At 52.7% G+C, this 10,151-nt stretch overlaps 1 long non-coding RNA gene across 2 annotated transcripts; it reads left to right on the top strand.

The window, feature by feature from the left end:
• Positions 1–2,454: 2,454 nt before the first annotated feature.
• LOC123389642 lies at positions 2,455–5,410 on the top strand. Of its 2 annotated transcripts, none has more exons than XR_006604286.1 (4): positions 2,455–2,683; positions 3,061–3,121; positions 3,457–3,705; positions 3,960–5,410. It is a non-coding gene; the product is annotated as an uncharacterized LOC123389642 (long non-coding RNA). The 2 variants fall into 2 exon arrangements; XR_006604287.1 differs by having other exon boundaries at positions 3,037–3,121.
• The last annotated feature ends 4,741 nt before the right edge of the window (positions 5,411–10,151 follow it).

Genomic DNA, 10,151 nt, shown 5'->3' with positions numbered 1-10,151 from the left:
TGTAAGAGCAAACATTACAGAACCATTAATGTTTAAAATAAGACAAATCATTGAGAGTTAAAATCTTTCAGTTCACCTGTCCCATGTTATGAATTCTGGCTTAGTCCAAATGCAGCTTTTACTTCTGTAAATTCTTACCCATTTCAGTTCCAGGATTTCAACATATCAAAGACCTGTATTTGTCCTGAGAGTCTTTCCATATGAATTTCCTCTAAGGCAGAAGTCATTTTACAAGAGAATTCTTCGAAGGCAAATTAATGAATCAGTTAAGCGCAAAACATGTTCACCAACAGATTTCAAAAGCACAAAACCATTTCCAGCAACCAACACTCTAGCATTATATCCCATTTGGTTAAGACCTAGATGTCCAACAAATTTAATTCCATTTGTAATTCAAGCAACCCTTCACAGTTTCAGGTTACCAAAGACTTTGAGACCTACTTTAACAGTTACCCATTAAAACCCTGAGACAGACAATTAACCATTAGTTTAGTCATCTCTTTGTTAACAGATTTCACATTCCCCCTGGACCCACTCCACTTCAGACACCATGCTTTCCCGCCAGCAAGGGTAAGGGGATAGGCAGTCCATCTCGGGCCAGAGAAGACAGGAATTCCCCGAAACAAAGGGGATTTTGGCAGCTGCTTGGGAATATTCCTTGAATTCTGTCTCAAGTTACACTAAACCCAGTTGGCTCCAGTCATAGCCCTTAACACACGAAATGAGTGAGGGAGAAGCCCCACATCTATTATGAGGAATAGAGAGACTAAAGTCAGAGTCCCCTTACTCTCTGCTTGCCCCATTCCTTCATCACAGCAAACAATATAACAGACAACAAAAAGACAAGACAAACACAACTGCAGGTTCAGCGGTCCTGCCACTGGGGATTTCCTAGGGGGACTCAACCCCCCTGATCGCCTAGGGGGACTTGAACCCTCTGACTGCCTTAGCGGATCATGAACCCCCTGGTGACTGCTTAGGGGGACTCTAACCCTCTGAAACGGCGGGGGACTCGAACCCCCTGAGACCGCCTACGGGAACTCAAACCCACAGAGACCGCTTAGGGGGACTAGAACCCCCGGCGATCCCCTGACTGCCCAGGGGACTTAAACACCCTGGTGATCCCCCAGTGGAGGGAAGGGGCATCCCCGCATCCACTCCAGCCCTGGGGAGCATGGCTGCATCCAACTTCTCCCCAGAGGGCCATTCCCTGGAGCTCCATAACCAGACAGGATCCCATGATCTTACCTCCAGAGGCTTTTCCCAGAAATTCTGAGGCTGGCTCAGTTCTCATCCTTTAATCCCGGATGAGCCCCCAGTGTTAGGATCCATGATCAAAGGAGCAAAGCTGATCCAAAGTGAAGGTCAAGCAAAGCTTTATTTCACGCCAAGCATGGAGAATCAAACTGACCGGTCAGGGCCACCTCTTGCAAAGAGGCGACCCCTCCCTGCCTCACAGACTCACTTTTTTAGAGTAAAGGCTATGTGGTTGAGCCTGGCTACACACAGGTGGCCAATGAGACTACAATACACAGAGAAAATTGCACAGTCATGTTAGGTCACACATGGGCGTCCAATTGAATTAAAATTCCCCTAGTAGATATATGCATTCCCCACTGATTGGATGTCTCTACCTGACTTGAACCGCCCTTGTATCTGGGCTTTGCTACCTGGGACTGGTAGCTAGGGAGACAGTATGCATGCATGACTAATTGGCTGTCTCTACCTGGCCTGATCCACCCTTATATCTAGGTTTTGCAAGTAAGTTCCTCTGGGAGGGGCAGGGTCAATATAAGTTTACTACATAAACAACAATATGGCTCCCTCTGATTAAGTTGGCCTTCACAAAATGACTGAGAAACATACCTGGGAGGTTTCACTATTTCACTTTGTTTTATACTTCCTTAGCTTTGAAAATTTTGAATAATCATGAATTATCCAAGTCCCTCTAGCTGAAGTTAGTGAAAGTGAATTGAAATAAAACATCTTAAGATAATTTCAAAATGCACATGGCTAAAGAAGCACAAAAGAAATGAGTTCCTTTTGTACTAGGGTGATGCAAGGCAAGAACATACTATGTGGGGAGACTGGAGCTACAGACAAGGGACAAAAGTTCCTGGGAGTTAACCAAAATTCCAGGGACAACATCAGGGTATTAAGCTATGAAACTGATGGGGCGCAACTGGAGATACTAAGGGGAACAGGTATTCTCTGAGGTCCACGCAGAATGAAAGGTAAATTGACAAGGTTTGTCTCCAGCAGGGTGAGCAGGTGGGAGTGTCAGGCCTGGGAGGGTGGAGGGATGACAGAACTACAGGGCTGGTGGTGGAGAGGGGATGTGGTCCAGCTACTTGTGTCCTTATCTGCCCTCAAGGGCCCTTTGTGACCAGACCACAGCTCTGTGATGTGGGCATGGGGCTTGTCTCTGCACCTCCACACCCAGGGCTCAGTTGCCTGAGGGCAGCAGTGTGATCAGATATTATTGCTTTTCAAAGGAAAGAAATGGAATTTCTTTCCTCAGAAATTATTTACAGATGGTTGGCTGAGTTCCAGTCCCACTTCCTGGGTAAATCAATGCGATCCTTGCCTTCATATGTGGACTGGGACATTTCTTCCTATTAGTTTCCTATTTGCAGCCTGATGCGTCCTTACCACCACAAAGAAATACAGGAAGAGCAGGAAGGTAAGGAACACTTGTCCCAGACCCAGCAGAGTGTGATTCTATCTTTTCTATTATTCTTTCTACTTTTCTGAGTCAATGGAGAGACTCCTGAGATGGGAAAGAATAGAACATGTATTCTCAGGAGAGAGTAGACCACCATCTATCCAGGACAAGCCAGACCGGGCAAGGGTTAGAGGGACATAAGGATTTCTCCCTGAAGATCTTGGGCCAGAGTCCAGGTGTGGTGGAGGGGTCCAGGACAGCATCCCAAACACCGTGACCGGTAGCCGAGGGCCAGAGGTTAAGAGCTGCCTCTCTAGTGGAGGTCAGGCCCCTGAGCACTGGGTCACCTGCTGTTGGGGTGGGGAGCACAGCCTCCCTCTGTTCTCTTATCTCAGTACCAAGGGGAGCCACAGAGAAGGAGAAGCAAGAGAAGCAAGAAACACCAGACCCTGAAAGGTTAGCATTTGCTACTCACCCCTGCGTGCCCCAGTTACACTGAACCCCCTGCTCTGAGGGCCCACCCCCACTGTCTCCAGGACCCCAGAACCTGAGCCTATCCCTCAGGAAACTGAGCACTGGTTGGGAGGTGGGGGCTCCCAGGAGGAAGCAGGGAACCTGGAGGTTTCCAAGATTCTGGGCCAGAACAAAGCCCTGACGGGCTGGAAATGGGTATCACTCAGCAGGGCCCCCAGGGCATGGACTGGGGGTGGGACCTTTTGCTCCCACTCTGGACAAGCTGTTCAACTCTGCTCAGATTCTTCTTTGAGGCCATGCTATCTTTCCTCCCCCAGCAAGGTCATGAATGAGGAAGCATATTGGAAATCACAAAGCGATCCCCATCATGAACCATGTAATCACGGTGCAGGCACGTGGCCTTGGACAGTGCAGTTTGGGGCTCCTGAGTCCAATACCCCAAAGGTCTTCCCTATAGAGACACTGTACCCAGCCTCCTGTAAGACCCCTGGGCTCCACCTTCTGCTGTGACCCAGACTCCTGTAAGATCTGGTAGAGGTTCAGGACCTGTTCTGCCTTCTGCAAAGGTAAAGAATCTGCCCTCTTTTCTCCTGGGTGGGCCTCCCTGAGTCTATGGTGTGACCCCGGGGCTGAAGGGAACAGCCACTGCGGCTGTCTGGGGGGGGGCTGGGAGGAACCATGGGGACAGGAACCCTGACCAAAGCCCCTGGCTGAGGGACAGCAGGAGCATTGTGACGTGGGTGTGGGGCATGGAGGGCCATGGGGACTGCTCCCGGCCACAGCTCCTGCAGTGGCAGCTCATGCCTCCTCTTGCCCACAGCCACCTGGCAAATTGACAAAGCTCTGTCTCCAGCAGGGTGAGCAGGTAGGAGTGTCAGGCCTGGGAGGGTGGAGGGATGACAGAGCCACAGGGCTGGTGGTGGAGAGGGGATGTGGTCCAGCTACTTGTGTCCCTTACCTGCCCTCAAGGGCCCTTTGTGACCAGACCACAGCTCTGTGATGTGGGCATGGGGTTTGTCTCTGCACCTCCACACCCAGGGCTCAGTTGCCTGAGGGCAGCAGTGTGATCAGATACTAATACTTTTCAGAGGGAAGAAATGGACAGTTATCTCTTTCCTCAGAAATTATTTTCAGATGGTTGACTGAGCTCCGGTCCCACTTCCTGGGCAAATTAATGCCATCCTTGCCTTCATATGTGGACTGGGGCATTTCTTCCTATTAGTTTCCTATTTGCAGCCTGATGCGACCTTACCACCACAAAGAAATACAGGAAGAGCAGGAAGATAAGGAACCCTTGGCCTAGACCCAGCAAAGTGTGATTCTATCTTTTCTATTATTCTTTCCACTTTTCTGAGTCAATGGAGAGACTCCTGAGATTGGAAAAAATAGAACGTGTATTCTCAGGAGAGTAGACCATCATCTATCCAGGACAAGCCAGCCTGGGCAAGGGTTAGAGGGACATGAGGATTTCTCCCTGAAGATCTTTGGCTAGAGTCCAGGTGTGGTGGAGGGGTCCAGGACAGCATCCCAAACACAGTGACCAGTGGCCAAGGGCCAGAGGTTAAGAGCTGCCTCTCTAGTGGAGGTCAGACCCCTGAGTACTGGGTCACCTGCTGTTGGGGCGGGGAGCACAGCCTCCCGTGTTCTCTTATCTCTGTACCAAGGAGAGTCATGGAGGAGCAGCAGTAAGAGAATCAAGAAACACTAGACTCTGAAAGGTTAGCATCTGACATTCACCCCTGCATGCCTCAGTTACACTGAAACCCCAGCTCTGAGGGTCCAGCCCCACTGTCTCCAGGACACCAGGACCTGAGCCCATCCCTCAGGAAACAGAGCACTGGGTAGGAGGTGGAGTGATCTCGGGAGAAAGAGGGGAACCTGGAGTCTTTCCAGATTCTGGGCCAGAACGAAGCCCTGACGGGCTGGAAATGGGTATCACTCAGCAGGGCCCCCAGGGCATGGACTGGGGGTGGGACCTTTTGCTCCCACTCTGGACAAGCTGTTCAACTCTGCTCAGATTCTTCTTTGAGGCCACGCCATTTTTCCTCCCCCAGCAAGGTCATGAATGAGGAAGCATATTGGAAAACACAAAGTGATCCCCATCATGAACCTTGTAATCACCGTGCGGGTACGTGGCCTTGGACAATGCAGTTTGGGGCTCCTGAGTCCAATATCCCAAAGTTCTCCCCTATAGGGACACTGTACCCAGCCTCCTGTAAGACCCCTGGCCCCCGCCTTCTGCTGTGACCCGGTCTCCTGTTTCCAGTTTTCAGAGATTTCCTGCAAGATCTGGTAGAGGCTCAAGACCTGTTCTGCCTTCTGCAAAGGTAAAGAATCTGCCCTCTTTTCTCCTGGGTGGGCCTCCCTGAGTCTATGGTGTGACCCCGGGGCTGAAGGGAACAGCCACTGGGGCTGTCTGTGGGGGGGGGGGGCTGGGAGGAACCATGGGGACAGGAACCCTGACCAAAGCCCCTGGCTGAGGGACAGCAGGAGCATTGTGACGTGGGTGTGGGGCATGGAGGGCCATGGGGACTGCTCCTGGCCACAGCTCCTGCAGTGGCAGCTCATGCCTCCTCTTGCCCACAGCCACCTGGCAAATTGACAAAGCTCTGTCTCCAGCAGGGTGAGCAGGTAGGAGTGTCAGGCCTGGGAGGGTGGAGGGATGACAGAGCCACAGGGCTGGTGGTGGAGAGGGGATGTGGTCCAGCTACTTGTGTCCCTTACCTGCCCTCAAGGGCCCTTTGTGACCAGACCACAGCTCTGTGATGTGGGCATGGGGCTTGTCTCTGCACCTCCACACCCAGAGCTCTGTTGCCTGAGGGCAGCAGTGTGATCAGATACTAATACTTTTCAGAGGGAAGAAATGGACAGTTATCTCTTTCCTCAGAAATTATTTTCAGATGGTTGACTGAGCTCCGGTCCCACTTCCTGGGCAAATTAATGCCATCCTTGCCTTCATATGTGGACTGGGGCATTTCTTCCTATTAGTTTCCTATTTGCAGCCTGATGCGTCCTTACCACCACAAAGAAATACAGGAAGAGCAGGAAGGTAAGGAACCCTTGGCCTAGACCCAGCAAAGTGTGATTCTATCTTTTCTATTATTCTTTCCACTTTTCTGAGTCAATGGAGAGACTCCTGAGATTGGAAAAAATAGAACGTGTATTCTGAGGAGAGTAGACCATCATCTATCCAGGACAAGCCAGCCTGGGCAAGGGTTAGAGGGACATGAGGATTTCTCCCTGAAGATCTTTGGCTAGAGTCCAGGTGTGGTGGAGGGGTCCAGGACAGCATCCCAAACACAGTGACCAGTGGCCAAGGGCCAGAGGTTAAGAGCTGCCTCTCTAGTGGAGGTCGGGCTCCTGAGCACTGGGTCACCTGCTGTTGGGGTGGGGAGCCCAGCCTCCCTGTGTTCTCTTATCTCAGTACCAAGGGGAGCCACGGAGAAGAACGAGCAAGAGAAGAAACACCAGACTCTGAAAGGTTAGCTTCTGCCATTCAACCCTGGGTGCTCCAGTTACACTGAAACCCCTACTCTGAGGGCCCAGCCCCACTGTCTCCAGGATACCAGGACCTGAGCCCATCTTTCAGGAAACAGAGCACTGGGTGGGAGGTGGGGGGCTCCTGGGAGGAATCAGGGACCTGGAGGCTTCATAGATTCTGCGCTGGAAATGGGTATCACTCACCAGGGCCTAGACTGGGGGCAGGACCTCTCGCTCCCACTGTGGACAAGCTGTTCAACTCTGCTCAGATTCCTTGAATCTGAGGAAGCACTTTGAAAAAAACAAAGCGATTCCCATCATGAATCCTGTAATCACTGTGTGTGCACGTGGCCTTGGACAATGCTGTTTGGGGGTCCTGAGCCCAATCCCCTAAAGATCTCCCCTAAAGGGACATAGTACCCAGCCTCCTGGAAGACCCCTGGGCCCTGCCTTCTGCTGTGACCTGGTCTCCTGTTTCCAGTTTTCAGAGATTTCCTGCAAGATCTGGTAGAGGTTCAGGACCTGTTCTCCCTTCTGCAAAGGTAATGGATCTGCCCCCTTCTCCCATGGGTGGGCCTCCCCAAGTCTATGGTGTGACCCCAGGGCTGCAGGGAATGTCTTTTGGGGCTGTTAGTGGGCCTGGGACGATCCATGAGAACAGACTGTGACCAAAGCCCCTGGCTGAGGGACAGCAGGAGCATTGTGATGTGGGTGTGGGGCGTGGAGGACTGGGGGTACCTCTCCGGGCCCTAGGTGCTGCAGCAGCATCTCACACTTTGGATGCCCACCACACCGGACCTTCCTGGAAAGCCAAGCCCTCATGGGAAACCTGGAAAGTCAGCACTTTCCAAGGGTTGGGAACCCTGCATGACCACCTCCCATGATTTTTCCATCCTTAGTCCATACACTCAGCGGTTGCTAGAAGCACATGGGATGAAGCACTGGTGGGGCCTCCCCCTCAAGGTTCTCAAGCCTATAAACCTCTTCAATTTGAACGGCTTCCTCCTCTCCTGGTCCTCCCCTCCCCACTCCTCCTGCACATCCTAGGCCGGCTCAGGGCCCAAGTTTGTGGGAAATCCTCCTCAGCCCGATCAAGGAGAGGTGATGAAAGAGTCTTATCCCACGTGGTGGAGGGTCCCTTCGATGCTACCCAGCCTATGTGTGAGGAAATCCATCAGACTCTGGCAGGGAACTCACCTGGTGGTGGCCTTCTGGCTGGACAGGGGGTCAGGCCACCTTCTTGTACCTTCACATACAGCTTTCTGGGAAGAATCTGACAGAATCTGGCAAAGTGAGACTGCCTTGAGGACTCTTAGAAACAGCACCTTGGAATCAAGTCCAAGTCCAGCAACGGCCATGAAGGAGCCAAGGAGGGTGAATAGGGGCTGGGTCTCATGGGACATGACAGTACTAAAGCTCAACTTGTGTCCCAGGATTTGAGCTGGGGCAGTCGAGAGTCTCCTTCAAGACTGTTAGTCCAACGTGTTCCTTGCTGCCAATGTCTTGGCTTCTCAAGGATCTCTGTCTGGCTTCCAGAGCGGGTCCAGTGAAGACATATATACTTCCCAGATGCTGCATGGCTGAAGATCCCATGGCCAGAACCCCCAAAGTCACCAGGACCCCTGGGACTACAGCACCAATGTAAGAGCCTGAGCAGGTCATATGTCTCCCTTCCCCCCTCCCAAGGAGAGAGAAAGTTCCAGGAGGTCGCCCTTGAGAGAGCCTGCCAAAAAGTTGTCAGAACTGAAGGTCCTCCAGATCAGTGAGGTGAGACGTCCCATCCAGAGCAAGGAGTCAGCAGAGGCCTCGGGAAGCAAGGTCTGTGAGATCTTGCTGAAGAAGGAGGAGGCTCCTCCAGAAAACTACTTCAGGAGAAGGATGAAACACTTGCTCCAGTGGTTCTTTCCCAATAGAGGCAAAAGACTGGAAGACTTCCTTTGAAAGGGAAAGGCTTCATCATCCCAGGGCCAGGGACAAGTCACGGGCAGGTCGGCCATGGACAGCACTTCTGCCAAGTCTCAGGTGGTTGCGTCTGCTGTGGGGCCCATCCTGAGGAGAAAATGGTGCCTCACCAGGGGCTCAGGGCCCCAGTGTTCATCTGGTGCAAAAACGATCTCCAGGCTTTGGCAGACCCCAATGTCTGCTACCACAGGGTCCCCTCCTACCAAGAGAAGAGGAGAGTGATGAGGGAGACAGCCAGTCCACAGGGCACCCCCAGGGGCCAGAGCTATTCCAACAGGACTGAGTGGATCTGGTGGCCCTTCACCACCAGTGTGCCAGGGTGCCCAGGCAGACCCTGCCAGTACAGGTCGCTGGTGCTGGGCCCTTCAGGCCACACCCAGCACTCCCACTGCTCCAGGCACTGCCTCCTTCAAAGATACATCTCACCTGGCCAGTCACTGTGTGCTTCTCATGCCTTTCCTGGGAGGACAACTTTGCTTCAAGGAAAAATGCAAGCGGTGCAGAGAAAAACTTTTTTTTTTCTCACATTAGCACATCAACTATGAGCTAATGGCTTCTATGTGCCACAATTATTTTGCTTCCTCAAAATATATGTGTTTTTCCCCCCTCATGAGTGTTGCTGGCCTCTGTGTGTGCCCTGCTGGAGTGGGAGGGAAGGATCCGGGTCCGCTCTCCCCGAGGGCCTGTTTTGGCTTCCAGAACAAATGGGGCCTTGGAGGATGGGTGACCTAGGGGTCTACTCCTGTCCCCTTCCTCGCTCTCCTTCAGTTTCCATGAGAAGGTGAACAAGACCCAGACAGGACCTTGCTCTGCCCATCCTCTCCTGCTTTCCCTCCATCTGGAACTTGTGTGGCTGTAGGGAGGGTCTGCTGAGGCAGACCCTCAGAGTGGGGCCCACAGTGAGGAGGCACAAGGCTAACCCTGAAGGAGAGGTGAGAAATCCTTACCCCACCCACAGTCTCCTGCAGGGAGTAGAGGACGGCTACCCCAGGAGCTGCCTCTCCCAAGGAAATCCCATCTTAGCTCCATGCAGTCCTTCTTCTCACACTTGGAGCAGCAAGGGATGAGTATGGGGTGCCACAGAGACCTCCAGGGACCACTGCCCAGCCCCAGGGCACTAAAGGGACCTGATCACCAGCATACCCTTCCCCTTCTGGGGGATGGAGTGTGTGGTTGTGGGTGGGGGGACCCTGCACTTAGGATGGGAGTCCAGGAAGGAGGCCAAGTGACAGGGTGTGCCCATGCCTGGTGTGATGACTGAGGACCCTTGGTGTCCCACTGCCACCCAAGGGCCCAGAGGGGAGAAGTTAAGAGGCCCTAGGGCTGTTGCCACAGGGCCTTGGCCCCACTCCATGTGCCAAGCACAGGGGTGGGAGGGGAGGAGTGGGGTGGGTGTTGTACGGAAGCCACCTGAGCTCCCACATGGATGGCCAGGTGCCCAGAGGCAGCAAGGCCTTCAGGCAGAGAAGTTAACTTCTACACAATTTGATAAACTTGTAGGACTGAGGGCCCGGGACGGACTTGTGGTTTGTGCTCTTTACATACACATGTGGACCAAGGATGGCTCCCA

The sequence above is a fragment of the Mustela putorius genome, unplaced genomic scaffold, assembly GCF_011764305.1.
Source record: "Mustela putorius furo isolate JIRA1106 unplaced genomic scaffold, ASM1176430v1.1 tig00003988_pilon_pilon_pilon, whole genome shotgun sequence".
Classification (NCBI taxonomy): Eukaryota; Metazoa; Chordata; class Mammalia; order Carnivora; family Mustelidae; genus Mustela; species Mustela putorius.
This window is presented reverse-complemented; position numbering and strand designations above follow the sequence as displayed.